The 25,764-nt window shown below is 33.2% G+C and overlaps 1 long non-coding RNA gene across 9 annotated transcripts in view; it reads left to right on the forward strand.

Moving 5' to 3' along the window:
- LOC112652778 (uncharacterized) overlaps positions 1–25,764 on the forward strand; it is a 186,514-nt gene that overhangs the window by 80,683 nt on the left and 80,067 nt on the right. For 7 of the 9 annotated variants that reach the window (XR_007410430.1, XR_004815253.2, XR_004815251.2 and 4 more), the window contains one exon: positions 1,598–1,641. This is a non-coding gene — a long non-coding RNA (uncharacterized LOC112652778). Of the gene's footprint in view, positions 1–1,597; positions 1,642–5,207; positions 5,854–9,565; positions 9,749–25,764 lie in introns of those variants that run through there. The other 2 variants (XR_004815258.2, XR_004815256.2) reach the window with 2 other exon arrangements.

A 25,764-nucleotide genomic window follows, 5' to 3' on the forward strand; every position in this document is an offset into this window, starting at 1 on the left:
CTCTCTCCTTCACCGTGTTATGAATTTCACTTATATACAAACATCTGTCCTTAAATAAATTATATACATGTATTTATATATAACATACATAACAGGGTATATTATGAGTATTATTATTATTTGAACAAACTGTAATCTGTTAGATCAATTACAAATGAGAAAAATAACAGCTTTTATTTTACCTTTGCTTTTTCCTTTCTTGAAGAAATGATATGTGAAGCTGTACTTTCTTTGGCATTTTTTCTGCTTGCTATTTCTTGAGCTTCCTGGATCTGTGTGTGTGTGTATGTGTGTGTGTGTGTGTGTCTGACAAAAAATTAGGGAAATTTTCAGTCATTTTTGTTTCAAAATTTTTTTGTCTCTTTTATTTTCTTCTCTTGCTAGTTATTCCCATTACCCATATATTACACCTTTTATAGTTGTCCTACTTGGATATTTCATGTTTTCTTTGTTGTTGCTTGACTATAGTCGGCACACAACGTTACATTAGTTTCAGGTGTACAACATAGTGACTCAACTTCCCCTTATGTTCTCTGTAAGCTCACCATAAGTATAACTACCATCCATAACCATGCACCATTGTTACAATATCATTGACTATATTCCCTATGCTGTGGCTCTCGATCCTTTGTTCTCATTGATTTTCAGTTTTAGAGGATTCTATTGATATAACCTTTCACTCTTTCCTCAGCATTGTTAAGTCTACTAATTAGTTCATCAAAGGCATTCATTTCTGTTAGTGTTTTTTTTTGTTTGCTTTTTTGTTTGTTTTTGTTTTATCTCTGACATTTCTTTTTGCTTTTTCCTTTGGATGTCCATCCCTTTAGTTACAGTCCCATCTCTCCTGCATGCTAATTACATTGTCTATTAGAACCCTTAGCATATTAATTAAAATTGCTTTAAATTCTTGGTCTGATAATTCCAGTCTCTAACCACATCTGGTTCTGAATTTCTGTCTCCTCAAAAAGGCATGTATGACTTTGCCTTTTGGTCTCTATTATAATTTTTTTTTGATTTTTTGATAGTGGGACATTGTGTACAAGGTAAAAGAAACTGCTATAAATAGGCATTTACTAATGCAGTAGTGTGTTGTGGGGGAGAGGAAGCATTACATAGTCTTAGGGTTAGTTGTCAGTCTTTTAGTGAGCCAATACCTCTGGACTGTGAACTTCACAAGAGTTTCTCAATTTTGTTTTCCGCCTCCCTCATTGGGACAGAATGGCCAAGGTGGGCTGCATTGAGTATGCGCCTTCCCCTTGTCAGTTAAGCTCTGGTTGGCTAGTTTCCCCTAAGGGCAGGCTTGTTAAGAACAAGGTGCCTGGAGTATTTCAAAATGGTTCTTTTTCCTCCCCTCCAGCTGAGAGAAAGAGGTGATTTTTCTCAAATATTTGCTGTTGGAATTTGATTGACCTTTTGAAGATTAATCTCACAATATTGTCCCCCACTCCCTCCCTTGACTGGATCCCTCTGGAGTTAAGACTCTCAAGAGTTGGCAACTCTGAGCCTCCAGCAATTCGTCAATTACAGGTTAGTTTTTTTTTCCCTGGGTTTTTTAATTAATTAATTTATTTTTTTTATTGATTTATTTTCTCTCCAGACACTGGTTACTGAGGCAGCTACTGCTTATGAGTCTCCGCTCTGGTAAGTCAAAATTCTCTGTATTTTACTTGTCTTTCCAATCTTGGAGGCAGCTGTTTGTCCTGTGTCCTCCTCTCCCTTAGGGATCCAAGAGTGTTGATTTTTTCTTTTTTCTTTTTTTTTTTTTTTTCTGGTTGATTGAGCTTTTAATGTTGTTCAGACAGAGGGTCAACTTCAAAACTCCTTACATGAAGTACTGGAAATTGGAAATGATTTGTTTTTTAAGTTTTATACATATTATCAATATGAAGAGGAAATGCTGGTTATTATGATGATAACATTTCTTTGAAATAAGTTGGGAAAGGCAACACAAAATATCTTGAAAATTACTATATCTAGAGAACACTGTGGCTTTAGAGTAATAAAAGTATATGCTTTATTAGTGAACAATAATTTTTAATTTGGGTATTTTTTTCAAGGCATTTGTGCCTTAAGTGATGCCAACTAGGGAGAAAATGTACTGAGGTGCCCTGTTGGTCTTGGTGAAGTAACTGCTCTGAAGTGTAGCCTTTGCTTTTCTTTTCTTGTGTTTTTGTTTTCTTTATATGTATGTAAGGGTATATTTTCAAGGTAGCAAGGCAAAGTGCCTTGTGCAGTAAAGGAAAGCCCCTTACTCTATGATAATTAATTTGCCACTTAAGATATTTTTGGTATAAAAAATGTTTTATTCATTAGTGTTGATCTATAAATATTTATTTTCTTAAAATAGTCAAATATAAGGCTAAATTATTGACTTTCCAATGTTTTCATAAATAAGTTTGATGCATTTTCTTACCTAGAATGTTTTATTCATTATTTGATATTCATTAAATCTATTAATTATTAATATAGTTTATTTTTATTTATATGTAATTATATTTTCTATATTTATTATTTATATATTATACTATTTAATAAATATTAAATAATCGTTAATTCAATATATGATTAATATTTTTAGAATTAACTCTAGAAAAGATACCATTTAAATTAGTATCGTAGGTAAGAATTTCTAATGTTGACTATATTTTGCATAGTTTAGCTCATTTCTCAATTATCTAGACATGCTGTTGTCTTTGAATTTTCCATGTGAAGTCATATGTAAATCCACACTTCCTGTCACAAAATATTATTTGATGGCTTATGTCTTTGAATGATTTTTTTAAAGCATCCTGGATGGACATGATAAAACATTTTTGCTAATTATGTGGCCAAAAACATATAACTTATTCTACTTTTCTACTTATACTTTTTTGCATATAATTTGAGACAAAACGAGTGTGGAGTAACTGTCAGTTTTTAGTTCCATTTTAAGAAAACATGTGCTGGCAATTTTGCAGAATAACTATGAATTTAGGATTGTCTCCATCTCTTTCTATTTCTATCTATTTTTGAAGTGGTAATTATTCCAAGCATATATTAATATTTAATTCCTTAACAAATTTCAGGTCTCACATTAAATGTCAATTCTAAATAATGGATTTGTTCCCCCACCAACACACATATAGCAACCATGATCTCTTTTTATCACATATATCATAATAGTGATGATTTGTGTGATTATGTGTCCACTATGACTCCCTTGGTAAATCAACCATAAGCTATCTAAGGACAGAGAACTTTGATCTTCTCTGCTCTATTGTCAATCTGGTTTGTGTCATAGGGTCAGTAGTTGATTAAAAACTAACAATAATAATGTTGAGAACATAAATAAATTCCTTATATAGTGTTTGTGACAATCTATAGTGTAAAATATTTAGATAAACTCAAATCCATCCCGTTCAGGGTTAGTGTGGATATTTCATTTAACTGTGCTTGATTTTTATCCCCACTCAATCATAAATAAAATGTAATTTTAAAAACATTTTCCTCCACTTTTAAAAGCTTACTAAACACAATGTTTTGTTATCTTAGCAAAATATATCAATGCAATAAGTATGCTGGAACCAAAAAAGATTAAAGTATGGATTGCCTTTTGTGTTATAATAGATCGTGGATGTAATAATTTCTATTTTTATAAAAAGTTACTATAAACAGATACAAATTGTAAAGCATACAGAAAGTGCAGTAAAAATATATAAATCTTTTAAAATTACCTTCCATAGTCTCACAACACAAAGAGGAGTCATTGCTAATATTTTAGCTTATTATATCAGGAACTTTCTTTTCTCTTGTGAAACTATGTGGTTATCAATGTGGTTGTGGGTGTAATGTATGCTATTAGGGATTTTTCCATGGATGAGCTGCATGCATGCATATGCACACATACTGTATACATATAGAGTTATAAGCATATAATTATGTGCGTATAATATACATCATGCATATTCTGTAAGGTGATACAAACCTTAAAATTTTGTAGCATGGTTTTAGCTTTTTATTGAAAATCATTTTGCTGGTACTTTGCCATGTAATTCATTCGTAAGCAATTTTTAATGGCTAGGTATCACCATTTTCTTCTCTTTACTCATGTCGGACTATCTCAAATCATATAAAGTCTCTGCATAGCATCTGTTCTTTCATAAAGGAATTGCCACTGATGAATAGGTATTCTTTCAATGTGATAGTGAAACTATGATGAATTGAAATGAATTCTTCTTGTAATTTTCTTGAATATATCTGTATCATCTTCAATATAACCAGCTCTTTAGTCTATTCCTATTTCTCTGAGTATTAATGGTATTCTTGTTTTGGGACATAACTTGTTTCATAGTATGTGTTACCTCCTATGTAAACTCCATTGCCATCTTTCTTTTTATTTTTCATATGTTGCATCCTCAGCATCAGCATACGAAGATAAACAACACTAGAGGCAGAGTAGGACTAAAGAGCTTTCAGGCCAGTCCCCAACACAATGCCAATATCACCTACACTATGCATATAGTTGGTTTCCAATTCCAGTTTACATGTTATTATATATATTGTTTATTTTTGGTTTCCTATGGACAACAGCGTGTAGAAGAAAAATATCATTATATCCCCTCTTTTTTTGGATAGATAATCTTGCATTTTGTTTCATTAAGATATTTTTTAAATGTTGATCATATGTTAGGCACTACTCTAAATACCAGACTACATCAATAAATAGAAAAAGAGCTTGCTCTATTATTGGAGGAGGAAGACAATAATCACATATGTAAATAAAATAATTTCAGTGCACATAAATTCTGTGAATAAACGTGAAGAAGCTAATGTCAGAAAATTATGGAAGGGGCTAATTTAGTAGAGTGGTAAAAATAAATCTATGTGTTGATTTTTGAACTGAGATTTAAATGATAAAGAAGTATTCACTTGAAATTCTGGATGATAAGTGTTCTATCCATGTGAGGAAAAAGACGTGATAATGTGTGGCATTTAAACAAAATAGAACAAAAAATAAATACAGGACACTGTTTAGCAAGGAAAGAGAACCCAAGAAATGGTTAGCGAAAAAGTCAAGTAGGTTATTGCAGGTCATGGAAAGGGGTTTGGATTTTTTATTACATAATATGAAGGTATCATTGGTTTTATGAATGATTGTGACAATTTCACATGTATTTATTTTAATCTTTCTGGATATTTTTAAAAATATTTATTTACTTATTCTTTAGAGACACAGAGAGAGAGAGGAGGAGACATAGGCAGAGGGAGAAGCAGGCTCCTCGCAGGGACCCCAATGTGGGACTGACTGGATGCTGGGATCAGGCCCTGAGCCGAAGGCAGACAGTTGACCACTGAGCCACCTAGGCGTCCCAATCTTTCTGGATATTATGTGGAGAATGAGTCTTATGGTGGCCAAATTGCAAGTACAGAGATAAGTTATGAAATTCTGACAATAATTTGAACATCTAATGATATTGAAAATGCCAACTTACAGTATAGCAAAAACACTGTAAAATATTCAAATTCTTTGAACATCAATTCTACTTTCTATAAATATATGCTAAATATATAATTATTATTGTGCTATGAGGAACTTTAGATATCACTATAGTTGTATTTAAAATAATGAATTCTTTAACCATTTAAATATCTAAAATAGACCTTCAAATACATTGCTATCTAATAATGTTTCACACTAAAACTATGCTTTAAAATTATATATCAAGACATAATGTGTTGTTTACAATATCTAAAGACAAACAACTTGTATGCTTCTAGTTAAATATGATTAATGCCACCTGTACTTGTATTTATTTTCTTCCCACCAAATCCCCCTTAAAAGACAAAAAAGGAATAAACTAAGATATTAACCAATGATGTAAGAAGAGTTAGTGAGTTTGATTACCAGCAATAAGTTGACATAAATAACAAAACACATTTGCAAGATTGGGATATGCGTGGGTAGACTGATACCTAAACATATGTGAAGACTTGCAAAAAGTTACATTAATTAAGTGGTTAATATTGGAATTGATAGAAGTTGCTCCAAACATTTAAGGAAACAGTAAGTTATGGAACTAACACTTCAATGAACAAGAAAAGTCAGTAGTTTTGTGGCAGTTGGTTATTCAGCTAGAAAAAAATGTGAGTTCTTAGTTCACATTTGACACAAATATGCCTTACAGGGACACCTGGGTGGCTCAGCGGTTGAGCATCTGCCTTTGGCTCAGGTCATGATCCTGGGGTCCTGGGATCGAGTCCCACATTGGGCTCCCTGCAGGGATCCTGCTTCTCCTTCTGCCTATGTCTTTGCCTCTCTCTCCCTGTGTGTCTCCCGAATAAATAAATAAAATATTTTTTTAAAAATATATGCCTTACAGGTTTTTTCTTACAAATGATAAGAAACATTTTTTAATGAAAAAAATAGAATGACTTTAGTGAGGGAACAGTTTCTTAAGTCGTAAAAAGTGCAAACAACTAGAGAAACAATGGAAGTTTTGAATAAATCTAAATGTTTAAATACAAAATATACTATAAACAAAATAAAACTAGAATTCATAGTAGGATACACTAACGAATTATTAAGAATATAAAAAGAAATTCAATTATTCAAGACAAAAACAGCAAATAATACTGTTGAAATTTACCAAATTTGAGCAAAATCTATGATCAGACATTATATAGAAGAGAAACAACTGGACAGTGCTCCGATGTTGTTGAAGAAATTGTAATAAATCTATGTGAGATACCATTTTAAATTCTGATTACTGGCACAATGAAAACCTTCATATGATTTGTAAAATTATTTTGAGTGCTAACTTGAAGATGTCATTCAAAGATGGAGTAAGACAAAAAAAAAAAAAAAAAAGATGGAGTAAGACTTTTCACCCTATGCTAAACAACTTAGCAGGGTAAAAGGATTTCCAGAAGTCTAGCCCAAATTCTCAAGGCATGAACACTAGAATCTATGCAAGAGTTATATTCAAATGAATTCAAATACAAATTCCAACAGGAAAAATAAAAAATTCCAACAGGGCTTTTGATGGAGCTTGGGAGGCTGGATTTATATATTAAAAGGAAATGCAAGAATCAAATGATAGCCATGATAATCATGAAGAAATGTTATAATTTACTAAAATATGTTTTATTCAATAAGTGATATATATACTATCTCTCACTTCTCACACATACAGTCCAAGGGGTGTACAGATATCCTATGTCAATAACAGCACTATTTTTTTAAAGCCTGAGTATGAGGGGATCCCTGGGTGCCGCAGCGGTTTGGCGCCTGCCTTTGGCCCAGGGCACGATCCTGGAGACCAGGGATCGAATCCCACGTCAGGCTCCCGGTGCATGGAGCCTGCTTCTCCCTCTGCCTGTGTCTCTGCCTCTCTCTCTCTCTCTCTCTCTCTCTCTCTCTGTGACTATCATAAATAAATAAAAATTAAAAAAATAAAAATAAAGCCTGAGTATGAAATAAATATTCAACAAATGTATATCATTTAATAGATAAATATATTGTGATGTATTCATACAATGGAATATTATAGAATTGGGCAAATGGATAAATGAAAGCTGTAAACTCAACTTTGTGGATGTATTACAAATATAATTAATTTAATTTTAAGAAGGCAGATTACATTTATAAATATTGTGTAATAGGAGAACTACCAATCCATTGTTTATAAAGTCATCGTTAAATATTTTTAAATGTAGAAGTATGAAATTCATGGTAATTATTTATGTAATACAATTAGTTTAGCAACTTAGCAAATATTTAGCAAATAGAATCTTAATAGTACATAGGAACTTCAGGAATACAAACCTTGTTGTTTTCCATTAAAAAAATGTGGGATAATTCCAGGAATGTCCCAGTCAAACATGAGCTCAGTTAACTGACTGCAAACACAAGCTTAACACTGGCTCAAGTTTAGTAAAAAATAATTGTATGATCTGTCTAGGGGTACTTGAACTTCTTGTCATATTAGCTTTATAGTGTTTTATTGGTGATGGGATATTTTGTATATTTTGTTTTATTTTCAAATATCAAATTTAAAAAACAGATCATATAGTCTACTTTTATCCAGCTATCTCCAGTGTGAACATTACATTTTAAAGCATTCTGAATATAATCAAATATAATAATATAGTGCATCAAATAATTTCAATTATTTAAATATTGTTTTTACTTTTTTTACTTTTTCCATTTTTATTGAAAAAAATTGGCAAACATCACTGTATAAGATATATAGCATGTAAATTGATTTACAGATATTGTGAAATGATTACTACAATAAGTTCAGCTAACATTTGGCTTCTTTTGTAGATACAATAAAAAGAAAAGAAAAAACAATTAGGAAGAAAAAATGAAATCTTAGGATTTACTCTCTTAACTACTTTCATATATACCACACAGCAGTGTTAGCTATAGTCATCATGTTGTATATTTTATATTTTAAAGAGTAAATCTTCCTTTTGTTCTCAGGTTATCTTCAATGACTATAGATTATAATTCTTTTTTCTTACTTTCAAGAACTCTTAATCTTTAAAAGTGATGCAGAAAACACACACATGTGTGTGCGCACACACATACACATTTTTTATTAACTTAAAACATACCTTTTTTTAGTCCTTTTGTTTGTACTGCATTCAATGATTTATGCAATGCCATTTATTATTAAATTTTATCTAGATGCATTCTCTGTAGTTATTAAAATATTTCAACCTTTTAAAATTTCCATCCGTGTACTGCATTGTAATATCATAATTCATTTAACATTTTCTATTTCTCTTCTCCTTGCATCAGTATTGACTCTATTTTATATCTTTACATCCATAATAATAATACAACTCATAGAGAAACAAATAATAATTCATTTTGTAACATCTATTTAGAAAATTGCTACATCTTTGAATCCAAAATAAAATCATATATTTGATGTAACAGTACATAAGCTTTGCTGAGAAAGTTAACATTTATTCCATGAAGTGTTTTTCATTTTTATTCTTTCCTTGCAAAAAAAAAAAAGAAATCCTTTTTAATAATATTTTAAACAAAACACTTCTGTTGCCAGTTTGCCAAAGATTATGAAAGGAAAATTCTACTAAAAAAAAACAAAAACTTTATCCTTAAATTATAAATTAGAAACAGAACAGTATGGTGGGGGAAAAAGGCATTTTAATATTTTTATTATTGCTTATATTTTTATAGATTTGAATGCCATAGTCATGATTTTTTTCTAAGCCCTCTCACTATTATCTGAGCAATTTTTTTATATATATAATCTAGAAGTTCTGTAAGGAAAGTAGAGTACAAATACAAAAGAGGAGATGTAGAGCTAGATGTTGATAGTCTTCAGATTTGATAGTCGTAACAGAATGGCTATGTTCATATTGAAGCAGTCTATAATGACTGACGTAGATGTTTTCACAATGATGAGAGAAAAATGGAAACAATAGGATATGATGTAGTTTCCAGGAAGTCCTGTGTGAAATTTTTCCTTCAGAATGTTATAGCAATTAGAAAATTGTGAAAATTAAAATGTGTATCCCATTCTATAACTTATCCAAAACTTTCTTTTTCCAGCCCCAAATTACATGTTCAAATTGAAACTTGGAAGTACCTCTTACAGTAAAGGAAAGAAAAAAAAAAAGAACTCATCTCTTCCATATATATTAAGATCTTGTGAACACAATAGATTACACAGGAAAAGTTGCAGAAGTTGAGAACTGAAGTCTTGAAGTAAATTTGTTCCCCTAGACACCAAGGGTAAATTATTCTAGATCCACTTGATAAAAACAAATTAAATCTTGTATAATTGTTGATTAAAGATATTTTTGGTTACTCTAACATTGTCATCATATGGTTGAAATTGTCAGGAACACATCAGGAATTGTACACAGGCAAGCTCTGAGCATTAGAGGTCTAGAATACCACCTGACCACCCTTTGAAGTCTACTAAAAAAGGTTACATATAGCCACAGTTCTAGAGGAAGTCTTGGATTATAAGTTTCCATAAAAGGGCCATATAATGAAGGGTGGGCAGAATCTTAATTGCCTAAATTGGAGTACCTAGAATGTAATGTGTTTTAAGAGGGTGTCTGTGGAACCAACTCTGTGCAAAACAGGAAAGAAATTAACACATAATACATATTCTCCTAATTGAATTATGAGAATGATTATTGTATTAAACATTACATGAAGTGTTTATTGTGCTGCAAACCCTTGGACAAATAAGAAACAATTGAATATACAGTATCATTATATCATCAAGATTATCCTGTTAATGAAGACATTCTAGACTTCAAAGAAGAGAAGGGAAATGGAAAGACGTTCCTGGCTTAGAGGTAAAATATAATTGTGACATAGTGGCGGATTGCCAAAGCATATTAATTGTTTATTGGACAATAAGCTCTTGGAGGTCCATGGCTGTACCTTATCCCTATTTAAGCCTCAAACGTTCTCATAATGCCCATCACATAATAAACACCAACAAACAAATCAACTGATTTACTAATTAAAAGTTAACATGTGCTGTTGGCCATCTGCATGGCTTCTTTATCTACAATAACCAAACTATGGAAATGGCCCAAGTGTCCATCAACCGCTGCATGAATAAAAAAGTTGTGGTATATATACATGATGGAGTACTACTTGGCCATTAAAAAGAATGAAGTCTTGCAACTTGGACTGACATGACTGTAGCTAGAAGGTATTTGCTTTGCTTAAGGCTAAGTAAAATAAGTCAGTCAGAGAAAGACAAGCACCATATTATTTCACTCATATGTGGAATTTAAGAAATAAAACAAATGAGCAAAGGGGAAAAAAGAGAAGGAAGCAAACCAAGATACAGACTTTAGAGAACAAACTCATGGTCACCAGAGGGGAGGTGGATGGGAGGATAGATGAAACAGGTGATTGGGATTAAAGATTGCACTTGTTGTGATGGTGTTGTACGGAAATATTGAATCACTATATTGTATGCCTGAAACTAATATTACACTGTATGTTAATTCAAATTTAAACAAAAACTTTAAAAAATCAATGTGGTAAGATGTTGCTTTTTTCTAAAACAACATGAGAAGTTATTTGATAATTTTAACAACTATAGGAGTCAGTAACAATATCATTTGAAGCAATTATTAGGAAATATACTTCAAGAATGAGGGCCAGACAGGAAGCAGAGACAATTTTTAAGGAGGACTAGACTTTCGATATTTTTAACTCTGTCAAAAATACTTCTCTTGGGGTGCCTGGGTGGTTCAGTTGGTTAAGTGTCTGCCTTTGGCTCAGGTCATGATCCCACCACCGAACTAGGATTGGGCCCCACGTTGGGGTCCCTGCTTGGTGGGGAGCCTGCTTCTCCCTCTTCCTCTCTGCCCCTCACTTATGCTTTTTCTCTCTCTCTCAAATAAATGAATTAATGAATTAATGAATAAATAAATAAATAAATAAATAAGATCATTAAGAAAATATTTATCATCAGCAACAAAATGGCCTCACAAATTTTTCACACTTAAATAAACAAACATAAATTTCCTCCTGGTAATATTGTCTCACTCTTTGTCTTACTCACATTGGACTACAAGTTAATTCAGCCTTTTGGAGCTGGAATAGACTATTTTCTATTGCATTGGGTGACTATACTTGAAAAAATCAGTTGATTGCCTACTATATACTAGTCATAAATGCTATCAAATTCCTTATTTCATTCTTTCTTTCTTTATGGAGATGTGTAAGAAGATCCATGTAACTTGTTAAGTTCAGTTAACCTTTTTAGCTTTGATATGTACTTCAATTTTTACAACTATTACTAATACTTATATAACTTTTTTATTTTTAGTGTTTCCCAGTGACATGGACAATTAAAAAACTATATATTCTATATATTTTTTAACATTCTTTGGATCCATTTCAAATTTTCTCCTACCTTTACTCACACTTCTCCATGTCCTGCATAGGAAGTGGTAGCAAGTATGACAGTGGAAATGAGACTTAAAAGACACTGATGACATTGCTGGAAATACATAGTTTTGAGTTTCAGTAAGGTGAAAGATGTCTCTTGATAAAAATATATTCAGCCATTCCCGTATTAAACAATCTACCATTCAGTCAATCAGAAGATGACATTATGTCACAGAAATATAGTCCAGAAAAGTGTGATAAATAACCTGATATCTATTTTAAACGTGCGTCTTTTTAAATGTCAATTTTCTTACCATTTTGTCTTAGAAAAACACATAGAAAAACAAAACAGATGTGGCTTTTTTTGGAAAAATTTATGTTAAAGCGATTAATAATCATTTTAATCCACCATAAATAATATATTTGATAGCTCATATTGAAATAAAATATTTTGTTTAGAAATATTTTGACCCATGATAGCAGTGGTTTAATGTAGTCTAGTTATAATGTAAAATTCTGACTCTTTAAAAACATTGAGATGACTTAGTGGATTAAATAATAAACACAGTTCTTTCTATAAATGCGTATGCACATCTATCTGTCATCTATCATATACACATATCTATAATATTGCATGCATGCATTCAAATATGTAGTATATATATCTGCATATATTTATGTTAATATGTATTAGCTTATACAGTAATTTAAAACCACTAAGTCTGAAGATGACTAATACTTAATATATCTTTCAAAAATCAGTTAAAATAGTGTAAGATATTTATGAAAATATCAGAAGATGGCTGGTATTTGTAGTATTCTTTAAAAATCATTATAATAGTAGTGTCAGATATTTATGAGTAAGAATAAACCCAATACCAATCTATGCACCAATGTGATGCACACAGAATGCAACCTCAGAAAAATTATTTATTTCATGATGTTGTAACACTGCATAACTTCCTGGAACTGACATAATTTCCTGGAACCAATAGATAATAATACTATTCTTTTGTAACTTTGCAGATTAGACCAGGTAGCAGATGTCTCATAATGCAATACAAGCAGCAAATGAATTCAACATGAATGTAATTATAATTGTAGTATCATGTACCCATTTTAGTTAGTAGTACACATTGTTATATTTTTCATAGTTTAAAAAATGGCCTGCATCAGCACTGATACAGCTGACTTACAATGTAATTTACAGTAGTAATGAAAATGTATTCATTATCCCAGATCAATTTCTCCAACAGTCCCTGTACCATTTTTAGATCAGGCTCTTAACCTTAGTTAGATGACTGTAGATGAGGAGAGTGGTCCCCTTTCATCAAGATTAGAGATTCCCCTTTTTAATGTGCTCCTTAGGAAGCATCAACAAGCTTAATCAGTCTCTGCTGAGTTACATCTAAACCAAGTACCAAAATAAAGATTAAGGAATTCTTAGAATTAATAAAAACGAATTAACAAAAAATATATATGTTGCTTCTAACTTATCACAATTTTTTTCTTTCCTTACAGTCAAATTTTTAAACAAGCTGTACTGACCAAAACCACATAAAACTAGCTTTCCCTCCTTCCTAGCCCATGGTCTCTCTCGGGTCTATGATGTAGAGCTTATACAGTTTGTCATCTTAAGCAATGCCCCTACTTAGGAGCCTATCTGTTCTCTGATGTGTCATTACGAGAGTGTAGGAGCTACTCAGATAACTAATGGAGCTAGTCTTTTATAGCACTAAGCAAAAGTGGGAAAGCAAGGATTCTTTATTAAAATTAAAGGAATGGGGACCTGTGTGGCTCAGTCAGTTGGGCAGCTGACTTGTGATTTTGGCTCTGGTCATGATCTCAAGGTCCTAGGATGGAGCTCCACATCCGGCTCTGCATTCAGTGGGGAATCTGCTTGAGGATTCTTCTCTCTCTCTCTCCCTCTTCATCTGACTCCCCCCCCCTTACACTCTTTCTCTCAAATAGATAAATAAATCTTAAAAAATAAAATTAAAGGAAAAAAAGCTAAAACTACTTGTATATTAATTTCAAATATACTGTTATATTCATATGAGTAACAAAACATATAATGTTAAAAACATTATATCAATAGTGGCATATTTTAAATGAACCATGAAGGAAAAACTCAGTGATAATGAGGAAATGCTTATTTTTGGTAATAATCATCAAAGTCCAAATTTAATAGGTAGTTTTCTTATAACCGTAAGCTCAAAAATAAGTAAAATAGATAAGTAAGTTAAGAGAATTCAGAAAAGCAATCTTTTTTGAGTGTGTTTATTTTCTATTACAGTTAAGTTCCTCTAATATTTAATATATTTAGCTCCAAATACTTCCCTCTTTTCAAATATTTGTATTTTCATTTGGCTTTTCAGAATAATTTAAAAACCAAGTTAACTGATCACTGTGAAGCAATTATCATCTATCTTCTGACAGATCTCATGGTAATATTTCAATCTAGATGCCTTTTTTGAGTACAGGCAGAAGTAATTTCTTCACATCCCTTCAGAGGCACTCAAAATTTCTAAAGTCCTAAGATTTAATTTGTTATATCACTAATCCAAACATAGAATTTGTACTTCCCAGTCTCAATATTGGCAACACTGCTGATCCAAGTCAGAAAAACAAACCTTCTTCCCTCTATCTTTTTTTTTACCACTATTAAATCAATCACAGTATCTGATCACTCAATGACTTCACTCTTCCCTGTCTTGTTCCTGACGGTAGTAGAAAAGCTCTCAGTTTTTTCCTCATTAAACATGATACTAGCTGTGGTTTTTCAAATATGTCCTTTGCTTTGTTGATGTACCTTCCCTCTAAATCTACTTCGTTGAGTGCTTTTATCATGAATACTTTGTGAAATGTTATTTCTGCATCTATTGTGAGGATACAATGGTTATTAGCCTTTATTTTATTAATGTGGTGTGTGCCATTGATTGATTTGCCAATATTGAACTACCCTGGCAATTCAGGAATAAATTGTACTTGATCATGGTGAAGAATTTTTAAAATATATTGTTGGATTTGGTATACCAGTAGTTTGTTGAGAATTTTTGCATCTCTGTTCTTTAGGGATATTGGTCTGTAATTCTTCTTCTTCTTCTCCTTCTCCTTCTTTTCTTTCTTTCTTCTTTCTTTCTTTCTTTCTTTCTTTCTTTCTTTCTTCTTTCTTTCTTTCTTTCTTTTTTCTTTCTTTTCTTTCTTTCTTTCTTTCTTTCTTTCTTTCTTTCTTTCTTTCTTTCTTCTTTCTTCTTTCTTTCTTTCTTTCTTTCTTTCTTTCTTTCTTCTTTCTTTCTTTCTTTCTTTCTTTCTTTCTTTCTTTCTTTCTTTTTCTTTCTTTCTTTCTTTCTTTCTTTCTTTCTTTCTTTCTTCTTTTTTTTTTTTTTTCTGGTGTCTTTATCTGATTTTGGTGTTAGGGTAATCCTGACCTAATAGAATGAGTTTAGAATTTTTTCTTCTTTTTCTAATTTTTGGAGTAATTTGAGAATAGGTATTAGCTCTTCATTAAATATTTGTGAGAAGTTTCCTGTGAAGCCATCTGGTCCTGAACTTTTGTTTGTTGGGAGTTTTTTGATTATTCATTCAATTTCTTTGCTGGTTATTGGTCTGTTCAGGTTTTCTATTTCTTCTTGTTTTAGTTTTGGTAATTTATATACTTCTAGGAGTTTCTCCATTTTTTTCTAGGTTGTCCAATTAGTTGGCATATAGTTTCCCATAATGTTCTTTTAAATTGATTGTATTTCTGTGGTACTGGTTTGATTTTTCTTCTCTCTTTTGTGATTTTATTTATTTGAGCCTTTTTTTCTTTTTGACTAGTTTGGCTAAAGATTCATCACTTTTACTAATTTTTTTTTCAGAGAATCAGCTCCCAGTTTCATTGATCTGTTCTATTGTGGGAATTTTTTTTGTTTTAGTTTCTATATTATTTTCATCGCTCTAATCTTTATTATTTCTTTCCTTCTGCTGGTTTGGATTTTTTGTCATTTTTTTCTAGCTACTTTAGATGTAGGTTGATTGAGACTTTTCTTGCCTCTAGAGGCAGGCATGTATTGCTGTAAAACTCTCTCTTAGAACTGCTTTTGCTGCCTTTCTAAGGTTTTGGACTGTTATGTTTTCATTTTCATTTGTTTTAATCTTTTTTTTTAATTTCTTCTTTTATTTCCTAGTTGTTTCATTCATTGTTTTTGTAGCATGTTATTTAACTTCTACATATTTGTGGTCTCTCTAGATTTTTGCTTATGGGTGACTTCTAGTTTCAAGAAGTGTTGTCAGAAAAGATGAATAGCATGACTTCAATCTTCTCATATTTTTGAAGCTTGTTTTGTGGCCTAATATATGATCCATTCTATTTTGAATAATGTTCCTTGTGCACTTGAATGAAAAATGTGTATTCTGTTGTTTTAGGATGGGATGTTCTGAATATATCTGTTAAGCTCATCTATTCCAGTGTCATTCAAAACAGTTGTTTCCTTGTTAATTTTCTGTTTAGAATATATGTCCATTGATATAACTGGGGTGTTAAAGTTTCCTACTATTAACATATTGCTATTGATTAGTTCCTTTATGTTTGTTATTTATCATTTTATATATATGGATATTCCATGTTGGAGCATAAATATTTACAGTAGTTAGATCTTCTTGTTGCTATTATGTAGTGCACTTTCTTTGTCTCTTGCTATAGTCTTTGTTTTTTTTTTTTTTTTTAAGATTTTATTTATTTATTCATGAGAGACACAGAGAGAGATGCAGAGAGACACAGGCAGAGGGAAATGCAGGCCTCATGCAGGGAGCCCGATGTAGGACTTGATCTTGGGACTCCACGCCCTGGGCGGAAGCCAGGCGCTCAACTGCTGAGCACCCATGCGTCCCTAGTCTTTGTTTTAAAATATAGTTTGTTGAATATAAGTACTGCCACTCTGGCTTTCTTTTAACATCCATTTGTATGATAGTTGATGGATGTTTAAGTTTGAATCTATTTTCTACCCTCATACCCACATTTTAGGTATATATTTTTATATTTTATATGCTTTTGTTTTGTGAGTTCTTTGATTTTTACAGAAATATTCATTTTAATGCCTTTGTATTTTCCACCTTTATATTGTCGTTGTTGGTCTCTCCTTTCCCTCAAAAAGTCCCTGCAATATTTCTTGCAGGGCTGGTTTAGTGGTTACAAACTCCTTTAGTTTTTGTTTGTCTGCGAAATGCTTTATTTCTCCCTCTATTCTGAATGATGGCCTTGCTGGATAGAGTATTTGTGGCTGCAGATTCTTCCCATTCAGCACTTTGAAAATAACATGTCACTCCCTTCTGGCTTGCCAGATTTCTGTTGAAAAATCTCCTGCTAGACTATGGATTTTCCTTTGTAAGTTAATGACTACTTTAGTCTTGCTGCTTTTAAGATTTTTACTTTATCACTATATTTTGCAAATTTAATTACAATATACCTGGGTGTGGGTCTGCTTTTGTTGATTTTGATGGGAGTTCTCTGTGCCTCCTAGATCCGGATGTCTGTTTCCTTCCCCAAATTAGTGAAGTTTTCGGCTATTATTTCTTCAAATACATTCTATGCCCTCTTTTCTCTCTCTTCTTCTTCTGGGACTCCTATAATATGAATATTATGATTTTTGTTATTATGTTTGAATTCCATAAGTCTATTCTCTTTTTGCATAATTCTTTCTCTCTTTTGTTCAGCTTCATTGCTTTCCATTACTCTTTCTTCAGGTTATTAATTCCTCTGCTTCTTCCAGTCTGTAGCACCTGCAGTGTATGTTCATGTGTTCTGCTGTGTTCTAGCTTTCTATCCTTCAGGCCAGTTGTCTGCAGAGGTTCTCCTTACCTACTTTGGGCGATGTTTGGTCCCTGGTCTAAATGTGAGTTTTAATGAGAGGTGCTTTGGTCTGCTTTTGAAATGAGACTTGTCACCATCTCCACTGGAAAGGATGTTCTGCAAAACTCTGGTCAAAGAGATGTAGTGTGGGTAGGGTTTGTGCTGGTCTTCTGGAGGAGAGGCCCTTACTGAGGTAAATAAGAAGGAGGATGGAATTTCCACCAGTGTACAGTGGGTGGGATTTAGTTTAAGCTACTTAGACAGTCAGTGTCTATGCTGCCCTGCTTCCCATAGGTGGCTCTATAAGTAAGGTAGAGAAATGATGCTGGACAGCTCCTTTGCTTTGGGATTGGTCTTTCTGTGAACGCTGTCTCAGGGGCACACTCTGAGAAGAGCAGGTCATCTCCCCACTGTGTGCCCCAGGCATTCTTCAGATCCCTGTTTCCGATCTGTAGGCCCTCAGGTTGTTTGCCTGCCTTCTCTCCAAGAGCAACACAAGTACCCTCCCAGCCAAGACCACTGACCTTTAAAACTCCAGGCTATATGTGCCTCTGGTTACAAGAACTCATGAAATTAAGCCCCTTTCATTTTCCAAGATAAAGGCTATGGAGAAACATTCTCCTTGCACATTCCCCTGTGTGCTCGTCTCTCTTGCCCTCTTCTGCAACCATGGATCCCTCTCCTCCACAGCAGCCAGCATTCATTTCTTCCCTAAACCATGTCTCCATACTTTCTACCTTCTTCAGTGTGGCCTCTTGTCTCCCTTTAGTTGTGGAATTTGTTCTGTCAGTCTTCTGGTCAATTTCTGGGGTATTTAGGATGACTTGATACTTATCTAGTTGTGTTTGTAGGATGAGGCAACTCTAGGGTCCTCCTATGCCACCGCCACCTTCCTGCTGGTCTTCTCACCCTCGGAAACTTTCATATAGCTTATAACAACATATCAGATAATATTTCTTTATTTTCCTCTTTATATTATGCCTCATTTCCTTATTCTCTATGTTCTCGCTATATTATACTCATTTAGTCATTCAGAAATGCTATGCTCTATCCCACCTCTCTATATCTTCTTCATCACCCCCCCCAAAAGAGTATACATACATACTGAAAATATAAATAATACATACTGAAAATTTTCCCTTTGTTATGTAGACTAGACTTCTCTGGCTCAGTTTCAGTTTTTCTTGGACTTTTATTTTTCTTGATCATTTCTACTAAAATGAATGAGTCTTCTTACCATTTCAGGCCCTTCCTGATATTTGTAGTGATAAGATATAAGAATCTGGTTTGAATAAAAGAAAGAAAAAGGCTTTTCAGCCTGCTTTGTAAATCACCTCAAGCCTTTCCCAAAATGAATGAAAATATCTTATATCCTGGCATAGTTCACCAGTGGACTTTTGCATTATTTTTAGAACAAATATTTAAAACAACTCGATTTTTTGTTTGTTTTGTAATGTAGTTTGTCCTATTGACATGTATACCCTGTGGGAAACTCCAGAAAAAGTCATAGCTCATTGAGATCAGCGTCTGCTGTCTGTTCATACTGTCTTCCTTCCATTTCTCCTTCTCTCTCTCTCTTCCTTTTTTGCATTCCCAATTCATGGCATACTTTGTTTAATGTTACTTTAAAAAAAACCTACTTCATAATTGGTTTGGTAATTATAGTTTAAGATTTTTTTTTAATTTTTGTGATTCTAGTGGTTACTTTCATTTCAGTTGCTTCTACACAGCAGTTTTTTGTTTATGTTCGCACCTTTTTAAATCATTCTGTCACCTATGGGGAGACTGTATTCTAAAACTTTTAGTTCTCAGTTCAGCATCTGGCTTACTTCCTCCAGCTTAAAAATCTCACTTCCAAAAAAACAAAAACAAAAACAAAAACAAAAAAAAAAAAAAAAATCTCACTTCCATCCCTTGAACAGGAAAATAAGGGGAAATGCTATCCTGGTCCAATAGATATTAGATAATGGAAATTAAAAAATAAATGTGACATTCTGCAATTATGTTAGTGCTACAATTAAAATGACATTTAAGGGTATGCATACCTCCCAGAACTTAGGATACCTCCTCAGAGAACCTTATGCCTGTATTTCAGGCACCTTGACACTGAACTGTGATGCTATGGTACTTAACTAGACCAGTGACCTGCCTATAAATATATTCTAAAATATGTGCAATGACCAACTCCCTGTAACTTAGTTCATTTCTGTTAGGGAAGGGAGGGAAGCTGGTTGAAGATGAATGATGCCAAAAACAGCAGAGAGATTTTTTTTTTTCTAAAGAGGGATAATTAAAGAAACAGAAGGCAAAATGATGTTCTAAAAATCATTTATAGATAAGGACACCCCCCTCAAAAAAAAAGTATGCTTATATTAAACATAGGAGTAATCAGAGGGCCCCTAAGTTTGGCTAGGTTTTGCACCCCTCTGGTATGAATGCCAGCCTATTCAAGTGCATAATAACTGTAGTAAGAGTAAAAGGCCAGACACAAAGCCAATATTAGGTGTCAGAATTTAATTACTTGAATTTCTCCTTGTATTAGTTCTTGCCTGTACCTAGCCGTCCTTATCCCGCTGGCTTAGCTAACAAGCTTGCTTAAGACCAGAACTTCTTCAAATCATTCTCCTTCAAAACTGAGTATAATTTAGCTGAAAGAAATGAAACTCCATCAGTAAGTATCACATAGACACTGTCTCTTTACCAGTATTACTAAAGCAAATATGAACTGCACTTCTGCTATGACTATTTAATCCTTCTGCCAATATGCTGAGTGTCTTAGTTGCTGTATCAATTGCTTTGCAAACAATGAATAGATTCCTTGTTATATAAATTCTCCTGGTATGTCATTTTTCCAAATTAGCTACAGATTTTAACAAACTGAGTACAAATACAGTAGGTAAGATGTTTTCCTCATTTTATGAATATTATAGTCATAAGTAAGCATAATGAGTTTTGGAAACATAAAATGAATGCAATTCAAAAAAAGTATTTCTGAATGTAGTAAAAGCAAAAAATGTCGATCAAAGAGAGATGCACTATCATTTGAATTTTTTCAAGAAATGTCATATTTTTATTGATTTATATAAATTAAAATTATTTTCAATATAACTTATCTCTATTTAAAAAAAAATTCAACCTCCTTGCATAGCTTTCATTCATGTGTAAGCAAGGTTAAATTTAGCAGCATTTCAGATTAATCACAAGAAATTATATTGTGCATCTGCCCCCATGCTTATAAACTTCTAAAATGACATATTCAAAATCTGCTTTCTTGTTAGAAAGAAAACATCTTTAAAATCATATTTTCAGGTTGTTTTAAATTTAAGAGCCTGTAATAGAAAAGTCTTCTGTTCACAAATGATTACAAGACACTTTTTTATATCATATTCTGGACTTATTCCACTTTTTCACTTTAAGGGTTTCATATGCCACATCTTTATTCTCATGGTGGTAATTTTTTGTGTCTCTCCTTTGGCTGGTCTCAAAATTACTTTTGCAATTTGCATCATTGTAACAGAAATTTATTGAACACTTGCTATGTACAGCCTAATGTTTACTTTTATATGGAGTATGAAAGTTTGAAGGAAATATGGCTTCTTCACTTCTCTCAGGAAGCCAACAAATAGTTGCAGGTGAAATGATAACATTTTCAACATCTTTTCCTATTAAATGACTCAGAGGCTTAGCAGTTCTCTATTATTGATAAAACAGGATATTTCAATGGTGGCACTATTGACAGGCTGTCCCTTGGAGTGGGGTCTTTCCTGTGCTCTGTGAAATGTTTAGCAGCATAGCATCCCTGCTATGCCAATAGCACCCATCCTCCCACACAGTTGTGACAACAACAAAAAATATCTCCCAATATTGTCAAATGAAGCTTGTGACTGTTTCCCAGAGAGTCATATGCTTCCCCCCATTTTTAGTTGCATGCTTGTCACGAGAAAACTAATTTCTGTTTCTAAGCCTATTCAAGGCCCGTTTACTGCTGTTTCTAATTATATGAATTAATTAAATATTAAATTAACACATAAGAACATTAAGAAAAATAGTTTGTATTAAGAAAATTAGGTGCTTTGGAAGCAATAAAAGTGAGTCAGCATAATTAATGACAAGATGGTGTGCGATAAGTATAAGATATGATTGAAGGCAAAGATACAAAACTCTTCTTAAAGGATGAGACCAAGGTATTTCAAAAATGTTTTTTTAAATAATAAATTTATTTTTTATTGGTGTTCAATTTGCCAACATACAGAATAACACCCAGTGCTCATCCCGTCAAGTGCCCCCCACAGTGCCCGTCACCCAGCCACCCCCACCCCCTGCCCTCCTCCCCTTCCACCACCCGCAGTTCGTTTCCCAGAGTTAGGAGTCTCTCATGTTCTGTCTCCCTTTCTGATATTTCCCACTCATTTTTTCTCCTTATATTCCCTTTCACTATTTTTTATATTCCCCAAGTGAATGAGACCATATAATGTTTGTCCTTCTCCAATTGACTTATTTCACTCAGCATAATACCCTCCAGTTCCATCGACGTTGAAGCAAATGGTGGGAATTTGTCGTTTCTAATGGCTGAGGAATATTCCATTGTATACATAGACCACATCTTCTTTATCCACTCATCTTTCTATGGACACCGAGGCTCCTTCCACAGTTTGGCTATTGTGGACATTGCTGCTATAAACATCGGGGTGCAGGTGTCCCGGCGTTTCATTGCATCTGTATCTTTGGGGTAAATCCCCAACAGTGCAATTGCTGGACCGTAGGGCAGGTCTATTTTTAACTCTTTGAGGAACCTCCACACAGTTTTCCAGAGTGGCTGCACCAGTTCACATTCCCACCAACAGTGTAAGAGGGTTCCCTTTTCTCCGCATCCTCTCTGAAATTCGTGGTTTCCTGCCTTGTTAATTTCCCCCATTCTCACTGGTGTGAGGTGGGATCTCATTGTGGTTTTGATTTGTATTTCTCTGATGGCAAGTGATGCAGAGCATTTTCTCATATGCATGTTGGCCATGTCTATGTCTTCCTCTGTGAGATTTCTGTTCATGTCTTTTGCCCATTTCATGATTGGATTGTTTGTTTCTTTGGTGTTGAGTTTAAGAAGTTCTTTATAGATCTTGGAAACTGAAACTGGCCCTTTATCTGATAGGTCATTTGCAAATAGCTTCTCCCATTCTGTAGGTTGTCTTTTAGTTTTGTTGACTGTATCCTTTGCTATGCAAAAGCTTCTGATCTTGATGAACAGACACATAGATCAATGGAACAGAATAAAAAATCCAGAAGTGGACCCTCAACTTTATGGTCAACTAATATTCGATAAAGGAGGAAAGACTATCCACTGGAAGAAAGTCTCTTCAATAAATGGTGCTGGGAAAATTGGACATCCACATGCAGAAGAATGAAACTAGACCACTCTCTTACACCATACACAAAGATAAACTCAAAATGGATGAAAGATCTAAATGTGAGACAAGATTCCATCAAAATCCTAGAGGAGAACACAGGCAACACCCTTTTTGTACTTGGCCACAGTAACTTCTTGCAAGGTATTTAAAAAATGTAACAAATTTCTCCCATTGCATTGGGGAAAGTGAAATTGGTTACTAAAAATTCTTCTAAGCATACAAGAGAGACAATATAAACCTATTTTGAGTGTGGACTCCAATACTAGAAACAAAGTCTTTGGTCAACATTAAGAGAATGGAATGTCTGTGTACATGCATAAGGTGAATCAAATAACCATCTTTTTATTAGGAGCTATATACTGAAGCTAACTTTTTATTTTAACCACCTAACTATACCTCTTGATGAAAAGTATAATTCAAAGAAAACTCTGGGGATAGTTCAAATGAAAGAATATACTGAAGTGGGTAAACAAGGGGGGGGGAAATTAGATTTTACTGTGAAAATTTAGGAAAAGATCGGGGCCTTTAAATATTTATTTAATTATTTATTATTTATTTTTGTTTCTCAAAAGAAACAAAGCCAAATTGTTTTTTGTTGTTGTTGTTTGTAGTTTTCTGTTATATTTTCTTTATTTACAAATTTAATCTACCTTTTGAAAATCTAAATTAAAGTGGATATAAATTATCAAACTTTCTCCCTATGCAACTCCATTTATGCATGTGTACCCCTATAGAACATTAATTAAATACATCTACATGCATAAATATACAAATGTCCTCAGTCTTACTTCCCCCCTTCTATTTCAGTAATCTTTATATATGTATCAGTGTTTGTTGTATGTTTCTTTGCATGCATGTGTATTTATAATATATACATTTATATTATAAAATACATTATATATAGCACATATATTACAAAAAAGAACAGAATTATTTATAAATTGCCCCACTACTAAATATATTAGCAACTTATAATAATAATAATAATTTCTTACATGTAACTATAAATACATGATATTTATATATATAAATGAAAAATTATACATTCTCTCTCTAATATTTTTTTTAATTTCCTCCTTTTGAGAAGTTTTTAACTTACATTCCTCATTTTTACATATAATTCTGAAATGTTTAAACTTGTGCATAGACGGATTACTTTTGTTGAAGACATTCCTGGAGTTGGAATTATGACAAGAGTTTAGGCTACCTGTCTGACTCTTTATAGCCCCAGTCTTATCAAAGGCATGATCTTGTTCTCCTTGAGTGCTTGGGTTTCAGTTAGAATATAAGATAGGAAAAAAAAAAAAGAATATAAGATAGGAGCAGAAATAAGTCAATCGGAGAAGGACAAACATTATATGTTCCCATTCATTTGGGGAATATAAATAATAGTGAAAGAGAATAGAAGGGAAGGGAGAAGAAATGGGTAGGAAATGTCAGAAAGGGAGACGGAACATGAAGACTCCTAACTCTGGGAAACGAACTAGGGGTGGTGGAAGGGGAGGAGGGCGGGGGGTGGGGGTGACTGGGTGACGGGCACTGAAGGGGGCACTTGACGGGATGAGCACTGGGTGTTATTCTGTATGTTGGCAAATTGAACACCAATAAAAAATAAATTTATTATTAAAAAAATAAATAAGATAGGAGCAAAAACACAGTACTAGCCTGGGAGGTAAAGGGGCCATGGAATGGAAACACAGTCTTCAAGGAGTCTCTATACTTCCATGTTCTTCTTTTCCATTAATACGTCATGTTCCACTTAAAAAAAAAAAAAAAGGTGAAAGAATATAAAAATACTAAAAACAGCCCCATCCCCCCAACCCAAAGCAAGTCTAGCCAGTCAGCTGCAAAGGTCACATTCAGTTTCTGCTTGCAGGTTTAGTTCCCTCTGAGGTCTCCTATTTCACCAATCTGACAAACAAATAAAAAGCCACACTCGGATTAAATAGTTCCCAGTGCTGCAATCCCATTCAGTGGCCTTGCTATCTGGGAAGCACGTTGCCTTTGACTGATGTCTTGGACTCCTTCCAGGAATCTTCTGATGTTTCTGCCTCCAGGGAACAACCACCACTTGTAATGAAGCAGGGTTGCTTCACCCTGCCCTGCTCATGTGTACCTTTTAATTAGCCCAGGGTCACACACTCTGTTAGATAACACAGTGCATTTCTCACATTATGAGATGTAAAATCCCAAATTGTCAAATAAGGGAACTAATGATCTTTGAACTAAACAGGCTGGCATTTTTGTCTGGAGAGGGATATACCAGAAGCAGCTGGGGTTATTTTAAAGCTTTCATCTGTCTTCTCAGCAGCTTCAACTTAATAATATTAATGCTAGGTGGTTCTTATTTTAGTTCCATTCCTATCAAACTAAGAGCAAAGGTTAATTCCTTTTCTGGCCTTTGTGCTTTGGCAAGTGAACACACTGAATATTAAATGAATAAAAACGAGTAATCATTTGCCTCTCTTTATATATTTAGAGAAAGTTACCATGAGAACAAATATTATAAAATATTTTCTTTCAATAGAACCATTAATAATACTAGGTAAAATGAAAGTATACAAGAATGCAATGTTTTTCCTTCACGCTAATTAGTTGTCACTTTTTTGTATGAGTATATAGCTGGCTTTAGCAGCCACCTATATTAT

The sequence above is a fragment of the Canis lupus genome, chromosome 4, assembly GCF_003254725.2.
Source record: "Canis lupus dingo isolate Sandy chromosome 4, ASM325472v2, whole genome shotgun sequence".
NCBI lineage: Eukaryota > Metazoa > Chordata > Mammalia > Carnivora > Canidae > Canis > Canis lupus.